General features: G+C 38.4%; 1 long non-coding RNA gene across 1 annotated transcript; it reads left to right on the top strand.

The window, feature by feature from the left end:
* The first annotated feature begins 757 nt into the window (after nt 1-757).
* LOC134418102 (uncharacterized) lies at nt 758-15,813 on the top strand. Its single transcript, XR_010027697.1, has 3 exons — nt 758-801; nt 11,844-11,996; nt 15,692-15,813. It is a non-coding gene; the product is annotated as an uncharacterized LOC134418102 (long non-coding RNA).
* Nucleotides 15,814-16,823: the final 1,010 nt, after the last annotated feature.

Genomic DNA, 16,823 nt, shown 5'->3' on the forward strand with positions numbered 1-16,823 from the left:
TTGGATCCTTTTGATGGATGATTTAATAACTTTTATATAGTTTTTATTTATTTTCCCTTTTTAAAAAAAATGTTTAATTCTCTGTCTGGCACATAACAACCTTAATGGATTGGCATGAACTACATCTTTGTTGTTCACTGAGGTTGTACTGGGGCTCACACCTGCAGATCCTTACTGCTGCAGCCCTGTGGTGTGTCAGGGCTGGCTGTGTCCAGGCAGTCCTGCTCTGCTGCTGCTGCTGCTCTCCAGGAGGCCAAAGACTGAAACCCTGTCAAAGGGCAGCTTTGGGCACCTATATGGGGCTTCTCTGTTGCATCATACTGTCTCTGCTACTTCTTTAACTGTTTTGCTTCTGTGTGGGTTTTGCCTGCTGATGCAAATATTTGGGAGGGAGGGGGAAAAGAGAGAGCAGTCTTTATGCATCAGTGTTCTTGCAGGTGTATGGCTCCACCTCAGAAAGCAAGATTGAGAACATGCATATCTTGATCAGCCTGATTTTTGTGTTTGGGGAGGTCACTTATATAAGCTGTAGGCCAACTAGAGCAACTGGTACTGTGAATTATATTGTTTTTATAGGCAAAAGAGAATATACTTTAAAAATCTAAAAGCTTAACAAATATATGCTGTAGGAGTTTTAACATATATAAACAAACCAAAATTGTACATGCTTCAAGCTGGCTTGAGAAGATGGATGAAAAGTATTAATTTAATTTTTTTTCCAAACAGTTATGTTGCTTAGTGCATATGACCCATCAGTAAGAACTGTAGTCTGTGCAGTTGCTTCACCTCTGAGAGAACTAAGTAAGTTTTCGATTGCATTCTAGTAAGTAAAGACAGGTTAATTTCCTTAAGACCTTAGGAATATCTGAGATTTAGCACAGACAGACAAGTTATTTTAATTGGTACATTCCTGGCTACTCTATTATTATTTTCAATTAAGGTCTCTTCCTATGGTATGTTAGGATGGGATATACAAATTATGTCAGTGCTTTATGTGGATATCTACTTTGCTCATGCTCACCAACTCTACCTGAAGGAGTGGTTGTCCAATAAGAACATACCTACCTGACTTTTAATAACTAAAATGCTGGTATATGTGTAGCATAGCATTGCTTGAAGCCCTGTATAGTTTTGGTGCCCAACTGCCTTTTAAGCACATATGAGAACCCAGTGGCTGATGTGGGAAGAAACTGTTAAACTTGGAGAACATCCACAGCAGTCCTCCTCCTAAAACTTACCCTTTAATAAATACTGATTCTGTGTGCTACAGAGTGAAGTAGTGAAATTTAGTTCAGTTTCTATACTTTGTGACAAATAAATTTTGGAAGATGTGTAACTTTTTTATTCGTAGATATCATAGTTCTTCAAGCCTATCATTACATGTGTTAAAATTATATATATAAAAATATAAATATAAATATAAATATAAATATAAATATAAATATAAATATAAATATAAATATAAATATAAATATAAATATAAATATAAATATAAATATATATATATGGCAACTTTAGACCTACCATTCTGAAATGTGGATTTGGTTTTGTAGTGTTTGCTGCCACAGCACAACATGTAACGCTGACCTGTTTTGTCGGGTTAGCTTTCTTGACCTTGAATTTTCTCGTGTCTATTTAAAAGATGAAACCCAGCATTTTTATTTCATATACTGTCACAATAATTAAAGTACAACGAGTTGCTGTTCAATAACTAGAAACCTACAGCACAGCTAATAAGGCTTTCTGAGAACATACTTGCTGCTGCAATAGCAGCTCTTTCACTGAGGTCATGGCGGGGTGCCAGAGGAGGTTGGTAGACAGCTAGGCAACCAGAAAAGAACAAGTTTGTCAGCATGTACAGCTGATTAACATGAGGATAATTTTCCATAAGCTTAGCCTGCAGTGTTTGCTTAAGGTGGGGGGGTTTAATTTTTCACTAAACTTCCTAAAACCTGAACCATTTTTAACAGTGGTGGAAAGTAATTTGTTCAATTCAAGTGGAATAAGGCTCCCTAAGATTTCTATGCTATTTTAACTCTGCCCACACATTGCAGTAGGCTGATGTGTACTTAATGTATAGGCAATATAAGGTTATTCCCATAAAGACACAATATGACAGTTATTTTTGATAGGAGGTTTTATTTCTAGAGTGATCAGAACAAGAAAACATGAGAAACATTTAGTGGCAGAAGTGGCAGCCTTTAGCTACTACGTTCTCCTGCTTCTGAATGTCATCTAGATTGCCAGCATGTAACAAGAAATAAATTACCTTGCATTTCTAGATTGCTTATTGTTATAAATCACAGAATCACAGGTCCGCTAGGCTGGAAGAGACCTTCAAGATCATTGAGTCCAACCCAGGCCTAACACCTCAACTAGACCATAGCACCAAATGCCACATGCAGTCTTTTTTTAAAATACATCCAGGGATGGTGACTCCACCACCTCCCCATGCAAGCCATTCCAACACTTTATCACCCTTTTTGTAAAAAAACTTCCTAATATCCAGCCAATATTTCCCTTGGCGCAGCTTAAGACTGTGTTCTCTGGTTCTGTCAGTTGTTACATAAGACTGTGGGAATATGAATGGTCTTCTAAGTTTTATGGTGTTCTGTAACCCAGAATCTCTGTTCATGTACAACTTAGTCATAGTTCCAATCTCCAAAGCAGGTTTAGGTGTATTCAACTGCTGCACTGAATCTGTGCTTCTCCTTTCTCTGGCTCTCTCCATGGGCAAGGTCAAGGCTGCAAAGAGAACATTACCCAGCCCTGTGTCATGCAGAGACTTCCTTCACACTGAAGTAACCCAGTGTTTGCCTAAGGAACGGTATAAAGCAGATGGACTAAAATAAATGCACAAACTCTAAATGTTCAGAAGAGAAGACAAAAATCAATTCATATTTACACTGTTGGGTTTTTAAGAAATGAAGTAATAACTCACTCAATTCTCAATATTGTTCTTGAATACACAAGACATTTGCCAAAGTCTATAACCACGTGTGATTTATTTTAAATATGGTGCAATCCATAGCCTGCATTCTGCTTAATTTTGCAGTATGAGTTGTCTTTATCCATTATTTATTGTGCTCAAATATGAGTAGGATCAGAATATTAGACAGAAATAGCACAGTGGCTTTGAGTATGACTTGTAGAAATGAGATGAAACTGAGTAGTAAAAACATCAGTGCTTAAGGGTCTGGATTGAGAATGACTGCAGGGGAGATCCAGGTGTGGCTGGGAGTTGCCCTGGCAATGTGGCCTTAGAAAGATGAATGCAGGTCCCTGGGGCTTCTGCTGAGAGATTCCCACAAAAGCCAGGGATGCATTAGTGCCATTGTGCAAGGCCCTAAAGCACCTTATCAGGAATAACGTGTATGATTCTCTCTGTCCACTTTCTAGAAGTGAATTTAGATTGGAACTGGTTCAGAGGATAAATAGCATGTCTGGGAAATGGGAAAATAGGAAAGAGGAGATGAGGCACCATGGCAAAACAAAATGACAGAAGATCAAAGAAAATATAATATATATATATATATATATATATATATACTTCCAATGAATAGGTATAATTTCTGTTGACTTGATATAATTTCTGTTCCTACATGTAATTTCTTAACAATCAACAGAGTCATTTTCAATCAACAGGGAGGAAATATATTTTTTTAAGTAAAAGATGATGTTCGTTCCAGAAGTATTTATAAATTAATAACAGACACATTTCTAGAGAAATGTACAGATTCCTAATTCTGAGAACAGTCTGTAATGTGTCTCCAGCAGAATTAAGTGGGAACTAAAAGATTTTAGTGCTTTAAAGCTGGAGCTCAAGACAAAGCGATTCTATACAGTGTTGCTTTTAACACCAAAGGACAGGACTCAGTCCAGAAAATCCCTTTAGTTTTTCTGTTCATCTTTGTCTTTTAGGTATCTTGCCATCTAAAAAGTAATAATAAACCCAATCACTGCTATGGAAGGAATTCAAAATCCTTCTGTCTGAAGTTTTCTAAAACTAATAATGATTTGGGGGTCCTTTGAAGAACAGTAGCTTCCAAACAAATCTGTCAAATATTAATTTAACTCTCTGCTTAGTCTACAGCAGTGAAATTGCTTTGAGTAGAAAATACATGATAAAATGTGTGTAATGGGTCTTGTCAAAAAGCTTTTTCACTCTCTTTCGCATTTTCCAATAACAGACAATCTCCACTGCCTTTAATGAAAAGTAATAAAACTTCTGAAGCCAGAACTGATTGCTGGTTAATTTAAAAGAAAGGAAAGTTTATTACCTCTCTTTGCAGTATACTGCTAATTCTCTGAATCTAGAAGTCAGTGGTTAAATAAAGTCTCTCTGGGAGGAATTTTCCATTGTGAGTCATAAGCATTGGATTGACAACCTTTATAGAAATTTAAATGCAACCCTATTAAACAATGCACTTCTATAAAAGCTGAGGGATAAATTCCTCTCACTGAGTGCGGGGGCACTAAGGTGCAGTATCCGAGAGAATGATCTGCAGGGAGTTTATGTAGCTGTGACAAGCCATGAGGTTGGGCTGTGCCTGGCTGCAGGAGGACAGGATACCTAATGGTACAGAGCCCATCAGCCAGCAGCAATTATCTAAATGGTGTTTGCCCACAGGAATAAAGCAACAGCCACATAAATAAAGAATTGTTGGGTTTATTTCAATATCATGTTAGAGCTGGATATTGTTCTTGCAAACATCACTTGAAACAAGTATTTCAGTTAAACGAAAATAACTATCACAATACTTCCTGGCCTGTGTTTTAAGTGTACAAAATTTAGGAAAAAAAATATCCTCTAAACTTATTTTGTGTTTTCATCAACTTTGTCTCCCATAACTATCAGTTTTGGCTTAATTTTGAGTTTTTGCCTGTAAACTCTGGGTTACCTATAAGTGAAAAGTGTAAATGTGTGCAAAATTATTAAAAATTTCAAACACCACTCCTGTCACAATTAAAAAAAAAGCATTGGGGAAATTACAGTTTCCCATATTTAAAACAATTGGCAAATGTAATGCCAGTCAACCCACTTGGGATGCTGAGCATACACATGAAGGAGAAAACTAGAGAGATCAGAGATGATGTTGTAATGATGCACAGGAAGAATGTTGAGAAGAGGGTATGTGAAGATGCTGGACAGCTTTCTGGAACAACAGAGAAGGCAGCACCAGCAGCTATTTTGGGAATGTGTAACGTCCCTGTTCTGATTAAATCCAAGCACTCAGAAATGCCAGTGTGTGGCCACAATTTTGTGATGCTGACCCTGGCTGCTGGGCTGGGCTCAGGTGAAGCTTTTGGACACAGATACTTCTTTGTGGTGGCAATTCTGAAGCAGTTCTCAAAGTCTACACAGCTACATGAGCTTAAAAGCCAGCACTCCTAATATAATCCCCTCTGGCATCAGGTCAGGCACATGGTGCTGTGCAAGTTATTTCTTGTTTTCACCCTTCTGCTATCACCGCCTCTATCCAGCTTAAGATCTGCACTGGTAGTATCTTCCTGGGGAAGGACATTGCAAGGTATTTGTAAGCTACAAACCCCATGCAGCTCACCACTGTGCTTCTCAGAATGCAGGAGTGCCAAAAGAGAAATGCAGTGAGGCCCTGCCACTTCAAGAGTGTTACTATTAACATTTTCTGTCTTGTAGCAATAATTTTTGTCAACGTCCATGTCTACATGTTATTTCTTGTTTCTTAAAGCAAATTATTGTTTACTGCTAGTGATCAGCTGCTCTAACTTTCTCTTTTCACTCAAAATCAGCTACTAATAAAACATCAAAGTTTGTGCTTTGCTGTACATATGCTTTTCTGTTGGTAAGACTGAATAGCTCAAGTTATGCCAAACATTTGAACATGCAGATGAACAAAACCCAGTAAAGAATCTACACAAGTGAGTTGGTTTCTACACATTCTTCTGAGCCAGCAATCAGAGATTTAAAGTATTTGGAAACAAAACAATCCATTAACCAGTGTAGTCCATAAAATTAATCAGCCATAATATACTCTCTGAGATTAGCAGTAGTTTCCCACCAGCCATAACCTCTCTCCCTCCAGCAAAACAGGAACTTTACAGGTCTGTATCACTCCCTGGCTCTTGCCAGCCCACAATCCAGAGAGCAGCACAGCTATTTACAGTTGGTTTCATTCAAATTGCCTTGTATTGCAGAGATGGGAGCATTCATGCACGTGTATGTATGTATTTTATGTGTATATGTATGCATTATTTGTATGTATATAATCACTGTTCTTTTGTGTCCTGCACTTCTATTCGAACAAGGATGCATCCTGTCCACTTGGGTAAAAGTAAAATCTGATGAGAAAGAACCATTTACTTTAAACAATCTTGTAGAGCATCACTTGTCTTTGGCCTTTCCAATGCATTTTGTACTGAAACTTCTGCAGCAGCAGAGGCTGTAACTGGACTTTCAATGTAGCTTTCTGTCTGGATGAGGTTTTATACCCCAGGGCCTCAGGACAGGCAGGATTTCCAAGATGCATTTTATTGGAAAACTTTGAATAGCTCTGCTCCTTCACATGGATTTTTGATATCACTGCTGGTCATGCAAGATAATTTGAATCCAAAGTCATGTGGAAAACCTCCCACTCTCAGAGTCCTGATGGTTTGCCAGTTTTGTAAGCAGTTGCCCTTAAATGTAAATCTCTTCCTATGGTAGACATTTACAATGAAGCAAGGAGATCTGTAGTGGATGCTTGTTGAGTTCAACAGATGTATGAGATTTCAAAGGCACTGCAAACATGACTGGTTCTCCAGTGGGTAGTCTTACCTGAAGTGAGGTAGATGATATTTTTACTAAGAAAAAGTGTGGGAATTTTTCCAGACCTGGAAACAGCCATAGCTCAGTATGCAACTCTTTTGTATTCTATTTTCAGCCACTGCTGACTTAAATTCTAAATTATTCTATTAAATCTCTTTTTGGTTTCTTAGCAAGTAGACTTATGCCTCTCTTGAGTTTAGTTACAGAGAGTAAAGGTACAGAGACTGGATCATCAAGGTTTGTTAAATGTATGATTACTAAATGAAGAAATTTCCAATTATTCTGCTTTGTGCCATATTTTTGTCAGAATGTTAACAAAATCTTTCTTGATTGATAAATATTGATAAAAATAAATCTGGATAAATTTTCTGATAGCTTCCATTTCATAATGTTATGTTTGTTTCCAGTGTTTCTAGTGATCTCTCACTTGCCCCACCAAAAATACTGAAAAAGAGAAACTATAGTAAGTGTTCATTCTAATACAGGCACATCAAGGAAGTGCAGAGAACATGACAGCATGGTAATCAGTGTACCAATGATGGTGGCAATGCTTTCAGCAATTACAAACCTGGCTCTGGGTTCTCTCAGGCTCTCTCAAAATTCTGTTCAAATTGATGAGGCAAAGTTTAATGTTCAGAGGATTTTTCACTGAACTTATGCCCCTGTTTTAATTCTGTGAGGATGGGATGCCAATGGCAGGAGCAGAGATTTGGGAAAAGTCATCATCCTTGCTGTCAGGCCCAGGATAGTGCAGGAACAGTTTCTAATCTTGGTGGCATTTTCTACTGAAGGAGCACAGCAGGAGATAAAAGGTGGGTGGAGTGGCTGGCATTTAGCTGAGTCATGCTGCTTCTAACATCAAAAGAATTTCAGTTCAATAATTGGCCAAAGGGTCAACCAGATCCTTGCCTTGCCTAAGGCAATATTTCCATGATGCTTTCGGTCTGTGCAATTGCTTCCATACAAACATGGAGTCAGGGAGCCTAGGCAAACTCCTTAACTCTTAGAGGGCTTTATGCTGGGCTAGGAATTGTCATTTTCTTAAACACTGGACATGTAATTGCAGAGTTTAGCTTCCCCAGTTGTGTTTATTGTGTGGTTCTGGTATCTTTTCTCATTGGTTGAATAATTGAGCTGGTTTGCAATAAACACTTTTAATCTGTGCTGCCTACATTCTAGGTAATTATGGTCTTGCTAAATAAGTTTTTGTGGAAGCATTTTCTTATGAATTGCCTTTACAACGTTATACATATATATATGTATATCTGTATATCTATATGTATATCTCTTTATATTCCTTTCCTACCTCATTTTTAAGTGGTGCCCTTCTATTTCAGTGATTAAAAAGAACATTTATTGTTACTTCACATGTTAATCTTTGTTAATGCCACTTTCTACATATACTTAGCAATGGCAAAATGAACAGAAAGTGCCTCTAAATGTAAAGCAACTGCTGCTATAATATATAGTTCCCCTTATAGGTTCACCACAAAGGATAATGCCAACCTCCTGACACAGCAAGTACAATCCATATTAAGCTATTTAATAGCTCTTAATTTTTTTTTTATTTTTAGAGGTTGCTCTTGAAATATATATTTAAGATTCTCTTTTTAAAGTCATTTGGAGTTGAATTAAATATCCACAGGGCTCAAAAAAATCTTGATAATGTTATTTCTATGAGCCACAAGGGGTAGGATTTGTTTGACTGTGTGCAGATCACTGCAGGATTTATTGGCACCTATGCTAATCACATCATTTTCCTTTTATAACCAAAGAAGAGAAATGAGTCAGCTGATCAACTTCTGATATCTGGTACAGGATGAGATGAACTGCATCTTAAAAGCAGCTCTTACTCCCTAAAGACTTCAAAACAAGCCTTGGTGACCAGTGCAGGTGTAGACATTTGCACTGGTGATATCTAAAAAGAGATGAGTCTCGTCGAGGTGATTGCCAGTAGTTATGAGCAGGCCTTTAAACAAGCTTGAGCTCTGCCCACTTACTCTTAGCTGTACAGCTGTTTGCATATTGAGCAATCTGCTAATACTCATCTTCCACAATATCCTCTTTTTTCTGCCTTTACAGTAGAATGCTGACAATTCTGACTAGTCCTTTAAATGAAGAAATTTAGTTATTTTAAAAAAAGTATGCAACTTGTAAGTTCTAAGAGTGAAGGCAGGGTATCAGTTTTTAAATAAATTGTTACATAGCTGTATTATTAGCTTTAAACTTGCAGGAACTTTGCTAATGGTCCTGAGAAGTCATGAGTAAAGGCAAAGCCACACATTATGCTTAAATCTAGATTGGATAATTTCACTGAGGCTTCAAGTATAGGCTTAAATAAACAAATCTTCTGCATGTGGATTTGAAGAATTTTGACTCACTTCTTGGAGTAAGACATTGCCACTGCAAATGTAGGCATTCTTTTCTTGATGAATGTTTTAGTAATCTTTTTTTCCTAATTTTATGAAACTGGCCTCAAAAGAATTTTTCAAAAATCTTTCTATGACATTAGGCAGTGTGTCAGAAATCTGTGTGGCAAGGTAGGTATTCATAATATTGTGCATTTTTTGCATAATAAATCTCAGCCTTGTGCAAAAGTCTTCTGAAACGATGATTAGTTTTTAGACTCAAAGGGCTGCTCTGTAGAATTATGAGAACCTTAAAAAAAGGAGGGGGGGAATGAAAGAAAAGTGAAAAACAACTTCGTTGCTAAAGAAAATACACTTTCATTTTCAGCCACAAGATGGTGCCACTTCCTTAATGTAAAGTACAATTTGCCTTTGAAAACGGTATAAAAATGACATTTACCAAATTAATCCCCATGGAAAGAGTGAAGGAGCAGAGGAGTCCTACTAGTGCCTTTAAAATAGCATTTAAATGGCATTTAAATGACATATGGTTCTTGTGCTGGCCCTCTGCAGAAGACTAGGTTATATTCTGCCTGAATTCAGGGACCTATTTGCTAATTTGTGTGACAGAAATAGCCTTTTAGTGCATATGGTCACTGCCAGCTCTTCAGCAAATCATGGTGCTCCATCTGAGTGAGTTTCTGTTTCTTTCTGTGTACCAAAACCAATTATTTAGCAAATTTCAAAACTTTGTCTGAGGAAGTGTACTGAAGATTGGTGATCTGCACAGACACAACTGAAATATCAGAAGAGTGGGGCTGCCAATGTGTGGCTGAGAACCCACCTGACCCATTCACAATATTCTTTTTACAGCCATTTCAGAAGAAAACCTTTTGGGATACTAAATGTGGTTTATTATTCTTTTCACCTTATGCGGGTGAAAACCTGAAAGAGAAAACCAGAAAACCTATGGTTTGTGCAGCACTTTGTCTGTAAAAATATCTTCAAGTCAGAGGCTGAAAGAATAGGAAATGGCAAAAGAGGCAGTCCCTTGGCAGCTCTCTGTCCCCCTGCCTGGCTCCACTTTGCTCATCCCCACTGGTCCCTCTGGAGGCCCTGGCCTTTGCCCCACCTTCTGCCTGCTTCCCTGGTTGTTTGCCCTGTCTGCTTCCCCTCACACTCATCTGGTAGCTGCTTCCTCTGTGGTCACCCCAAGAAAGTACAGGAGAGCAAAAGATCAGGGAGCATCTCCCTGCTTTTACTTGGGGTTCAAGTACCCCAAAAGTAGGGTGTAACAATGCAAAAATGTTGGACAAACTTGACCACGTGCATCATTACTAGTACAACACGCGATGAGACTATGTTTTACTTTTCTAAGAATAGAGCTGTAATTTGTTTTATCATGGAAATCCTAGTCTGTAGTTAAGGTGGAAAAAATCAACCTTTCATTCAAATGAACTGCATGAGTGATTCCTACTGAAAGTCAAAACACATAGCCTCCTACATCCCTCAGGCAGACTGCTGAGGCTTATTTGAGAATGTAACCCAAACCTGCTTCCCTTCACACTGATAGGAACAGCAGTGTGAATAACTGAAATGCTTTCGAGCATTTTTATTGCCCGACAAACTCACCTGAAATGTAGAAACCCTGACTCGGGCAGCCCGGTGACAAAGCCTGGCTCCAGCTCGGGGCCAGGGAGCGAGTCATTGTCCCAAGGTGGTTCTGCACTTGTGCCCTGGCCAGGTGAGGCAGTGCCATCCGCGTAGTGACCCCGCTTTCTGGAGGCCATCCCGTGTCACTCACCACCTGGGGCTCATCACCATCCCTGTAGGTGTCAGAAGAGATCCTGCAATCCAAATTGCATAAGTGTGGGATTCTGAGTGACTCACAGCAGCCGGATGACTCCGTAGCTCGTTTGTTTAGGCAAGCTGCAAGCCCAAGGATGTCCCAGCCTATGTCATGCAGGTTGGTTCTTCTGTCCTTAAGGGAGTTCCCTGCATGCATATGCTGCCTGTGCTTGAAAATCAAAAATTATATTAAAGATGAGACATGACATTTCATGGAAAATGACTGTACTACGTCCTTGAAATCTGGGGTTGATCTTATGTTGCAAGACCCTTGGATTTTACTAGTTATGTAAGAAGTAAAATGGCATTTTGTTTTTTTACTAAAATGGCAACAAAGGGAAGGTAAATAGAGGGAAGGGAGAAAAAAACCCTGGTTTCAAAACTTTTTCTGTTTTCTATAGGAGTGTTTAATTGAATTTAATTTGAATTAAAGCTCATTAAAAACCTCAGTACCCCATATTTCTAAATACTTCCATTTGATAATACCATATTTTTATATTATATTATATTTTTTTATTATACCATATTTTAGAGGAAATAACATCTCTTGGTATTATTTAAACTCATAAGTGATGCTTCTTCTGTGAAAAAAAGAGTATTAGTTTGAGACATTTTCTTTTGTATTTCACAGTTAAAATTGAATCTTACTTCTGTGTAAATCAAAATAAAGCCCTCTGTTAGGAAGGAAGAGAAGGAAGGCATAGCAAAGGTAGGAAAATATAGCTTCTGTATCTGGATAGCTTTAGGAGCATATGATCCAAACTGTGATCTTCAAACTAGGAAACACATTTGCATTTTTACTCTTATTTTCCTCTCTCCAGTTCATGGAAAACATTTTTTTTTTCCCTCTCATAATCTAGATCTGATTGCTTGGGACAAGTTTCTGCCTTGCTGCACTAAGCTAAACATAGCAGGATTAAGGTGATCTGCCTGGTGAAGATGGAATCTCAGTCAGACAGAAAGCAGAAAGGACTGGAAAAAAGTACTGCAAAGAAGGAAAAGAAGCTGGTAAGGTAGGTCATACATTAGAAGGATGGTTGTTAGAAAGGCTTGTGCCAGAGGCTTGAAGTGGCATTTCCCCCACCTCTGACTGCTGCTGCCTCTTTGGAGCCAAGGGCTGCTGAGCCCTGCAGCCTGCACCGACAGCACCCCCAGGCTGCCAGGAGCATCCATCACCTGTGGCTCTCTGATACAGCCTGGTGTAACAGAGCTGGGCACTGCCAGTGGGCTGGGTGCTGGCTCTCTGTTCCTCCATCCCTGTTCCATCTTCAGCACATTTTAGAATCCTTCCTCTTTCAGTTCTCCTACCCAGAGAGTTTTTGAAAGGTCAGGGGGCATGACTGAAGTGAACACTTCTGCAAATGTCTGTGTTTATGATATTTCTACTAGCTGGCAAACAAGTTTTTGACAAGATTTTATGAACGTGACATGAACGTGAATGTTCAACAAAAAAAAAGGATGCAATAATATCAGAAAACCCAAAATTCTTGAGTTTTTCAGTAGCTTACTGTTACCCTCCCTAATTACCCAAGTTTTGGTTAACAGCACAGACTTTAGAAAATGAGTCTAAAGTGTGAGGTGAGTTTTGTGCACAATGCATATCTGACTGTCACTCCTTAATGCACACACACACACACACACACACACACACACACACACACACACACACACACACACACAGAGAAAAGCAAACTTATTCTTCACAAAAAAGTTTTTTCTCAGCTGCTGCCTTATTGTTTTCTATTACCATTCAAAAGTACTTAGTGCTGCAGTAAAAAATCTTCTATTTCAATATAAATAAATAACTTGGTCTCTTGAGGTTTTTAAATAATCCTGCTTGTTTCCTTATCATGTGAGAAAATACATGAGAATTTATGAGATGGGACTTAGCCACAGGCCTCAGCTTCTGTGTTCTGGCTATACAATAGAAAAGAAGAAAGCTGCCACGCAGAAGTATGTGGGTAGTCATGGCTGTTCTTTAGCTTCCTCTTTAGTCAATATAACATTTTTTTTCTCCTTATTAATTTATCTCCTGCTGTTGCCTGAAAGTACTGTCAGTTGCACAGGCCTATGAGTCAGCCACCTCTCTGCATGAAGCTGAACAATAAATTCCATTTCTTCCTCCTTGCACTTTAAATATAGCTTCGTTCCTCTGTTCCACTGGAGCAGGGTCTGTTATTTATTCTCTTCCTGTGAGACTGGGTTACCAGCTCCCTTTGGTGTGACAAGGAAAATTAGTCTGTGTTCATAAAAAAGTGAATCCACACATCTTTTTCTAAATCAGTGCCAAAGTAATGGTAATGTCACAGGAAAAAAAAATTAGGAAAAGTTCGAATAAAGTGTCTCTTCAGAGATCAGTGTCTCAGAGCTGGTAACTTGTTTCTTCAGACCCCACGTGTCAGTTTGAGAGATGTCCAAAGAGCAGGGGCACCATAGATCTGATTTTATGAGAGTTGTTAATAATGCATTAATTTCTCCAAAACTGTGCTCTGAGAGTGATAAGCTTACAAATGTTTGCAGTTTTGAGGTTTAAACACCCCTATCTTTTTATTGTAAATGACCATTGGCAGAGTGAGATTCCTGAGTGTAAATACCAAATGTGTTCTCAAGAGCTCCTTGCAAGAGTACCTAAAAACCAAGATTGGCCAAACCACTGTGTAGATCCACAGAATGTTACTGAAGGGCAGGCTTTTTACATTTACCTATGGAATTAAACATCTGTGGAAATGCAGAGGCATTGGTGTAAGAAATCTTTAATTTTTTGGTTCTTTAGAAAAAATAAGGAAAGTGAAGGGGGGTTGTTTTGAATTTCTCATAATTAGAATTAGACCGAGAGTAAGCATCAGGTGTTCCTTGGGCAGAACATCTAACCATATAACAAAATTTCCATGTAACACTATAAATCCCTGATCTTTCTCCTGATGAATTTGGATCGCTAGCCCAAAATTCTCATTGGTGTTGACTGATTTTTAGCTGCCCTGGTATATACAGGTCTGACCTTTTTTTCACCCTAAAGCTGTGCACACCCACTCTCCTTTCCTGTGTGGCAGAAGTGCCACTCACATGTGGGTTGTACATATGTTTTTCAGAGACACTCCTACGTGAAAGAGTTTGTGTGTATGTGTATATATATATATATATATATATATATATATATGCGTGCTTTGGCATCTGGAGGATTTGGTCCTGCAGGTTGAGGGAGGTGGGTTTGACTCTGGGTTGGAGGCAGGGTACTGGCAACAGGGACCAAACACTTTTTGGCAGAGGTGACCTGAGTATTCAGCCAGACTTCACCCAAAGCCTGTCACAACAGGTTCCCCAAAAAGGTGTTGGTGCTAAGTGTTGACAAAAAGGTGGCTAGCAATTGGTACCAGCACCCCAATCTTGTCCCTGTCCAAAGAGAAAGCTGGGAGAGGCAGCTTGTTCTGCCTCATGGTTAGCTAGACCGGTTCAGGGTGTGTTTTAGTTGTAGTTTATCTAACCATAAAATCAAACATCTGTTATTTGTGATTAATCATGTTCAGAAAAGCAAGAGAGGGACCTAATCCTTTAACCCTTGAAGGGATGGATTTATAAAAGTCCATATGGGCTTAAGGTGCAATTAACTATTTAATATTTTCCAATATTTTCCACTGAACCTGGTTCAGTGCCATCAGTCTCACTGCCCAATGATAACCAGATGTCTCACTGCACTGAAATTGCTAATAAATACGAATTAAATATTTGAATATTTTTATAGATGTGGACCCTTTGTCCTATGAGTCGCCATCAGTTCAACTGCTTTTAACAGCATCAGGAAGTGCCTGTTTGCATTTTTAGGCAATGATGTGACTTGGAAATCTGATAAGCCCTCTTACTTCACATGAACTTCAAATAAAGCAGATTCAGGAGCAGAATTCAGTTCTTGATATATGTGTGAGCTTGAAATGAAACCCACAGTCCACAGGTGTAATTAGCCTGGCAACATTTATTTTAAAAATGGTTATTGAAAGTCAGACTAAGACTAAATTATTCCCATGCTCTTTTCACCCTTTTTTCCTAGCTATGAAGCAAAATAAGTTATTTTGTAAGCAGTGTTGAATTTTTTTTTCTAAAACTCTTAAAAGTAATTTTGGTATTAAATGCATATTCTGGATAGAATTGTTATGCTACCCCAGTTGTTACATTACATGTGAATTTTTAGAAGTCTTTATTCTTCCAAATTCATTTGTGACATGGCACAAAACCTGGCTTTTAATATATGTTAGGACTTGGTCTTTTTCTTAAAGTCTTTAAATGCTAATGTTAATAACTACTTGATAAGTAATTAGAAAATATGTATTCTAATTGTTTTGTCTAATTGTTTGAAAGAAAACCCAAATCAGATCAGTTCTGTATTTGAGAACATACTACATTTAATTCAAGTGGCAATATTCAACATCCCACATATGTATTTGAATTTCCTGAGGCATTTCTATCTTGATGCATTAGAAGCTGAATTACATTTATCAGGAATAAAACTGAAAATAAAAATATTATTCTTAGATACATAATAAGAAGCTGGAGACAGCTGAGCTTTCTCTCCACCTCTAAACAAATGCTGCTTTACATAAAGTATAGCATTCTCTCTCAAATTCCTTCCACTACAAAGATCTTGGTTTCATTTCTAATTCAAATAAAACCAAAGCACAAGTGTCTCTCTGAATTATTTATCCGTGTCTCCTTGTAGCTCCCCCTCGTCTGATTCAGCCATCATTCCTTCTGACCCCCAGAACATTTTCTGCACGGCTGCCAAGAGGGAGCAGGACCTGGGAAGTCTCCTGATGCAGCTGCCCACCTCCCGAGGTCAGGGTGACAGAGCAAGGCTGCCTGGGATTTTATTTTTAGCAGAAGTTTTGTATGGCACAGGAGGAGCTTGGCAGGAGCCAGACTGCAAATCCTGGTGTCATTCTCCTCTCCGTCGGAATTATACATACACACACAGGCATCCTTTGTCAGATGGTGGGAATCAATAGCTGCTGACTCATGGCAATTGTTGCATCTCTCCCATGATCTCCATTTCCTAAATATCAAGTGGAACTACAATATCAATTAAAACAAGCAATATTTCAAATTTGTTGTTCTTTACCACTTTAGTTGTGGAAATGCAGTATTTTCTACTGGTTTATCTAAATTGTTTCTTCCACTCTTCCACTCTATTTTAAATGTGCTCAGCTCTATTTTTTTACTATAGCAAAGGTTTTACCTACAAACGTATATAACCCAAATACATGTGAACAGTGTGTGCATATTTTAGTCTTGCATACTGATATTTTATTAATATTTAATTGGAAACTTACTCTTTGCATGGTATTTTTGAACAAAGACATTTATGGGAAAACATTCCTCCTAAAGACATTAATGGGAAAAAAATTCCTCACAAAAGTTCTTTACAAAAATTCCTCCTGTTTGCTTCATATTCTGAGTGCAGATAAGAAAAAAGGAAATGTTTAAGTGAAGTGAAATGAGACTAGAAGAAGAATAAAAGTAGAGGGTATATAAGTGCAGATCTGTCAAGGCTGAGCTGCATAGACCTGAGGGTCCAAGGGGATACTAACCCTTGCAAAAAGGGTAAGTGTTTATTAAGGAGAAGGTGGGCAACTGCTGTACAGGAACTCCTGTAACAGCAGCCACCCTCCAAAGGAAAAATTCTTCTAGAAACACATGGAGAGAGAGACACTTCAAACATGTGTCAGATTGGCCTCCACTCCCGAGTCTACAGGCTGAGACAATTTGGCTTTAAAAAGAGATGGATGTAAGGCCAAACATGAGAAGCTGTCTGTTTAATTTTACCCTTTGTCCTATAATCTATTTTAGGCAAC

The sequence above is a fragment of the Melospiza melodia genome, chromosome 4, assembly GCF_035770615.1.
Source record: "Melospiza melodia melodia isolate bMelMel2 chromosome 4, bMelMel2.pri, whole genome shotgun sequence".
Taxonomy (NCBI): domain Eukaryota; kingdom Metazoa; phylum Chordata; class Aves; order Passeriformes; family Passerellidae; genus Melospiza; species Melospiza melodia.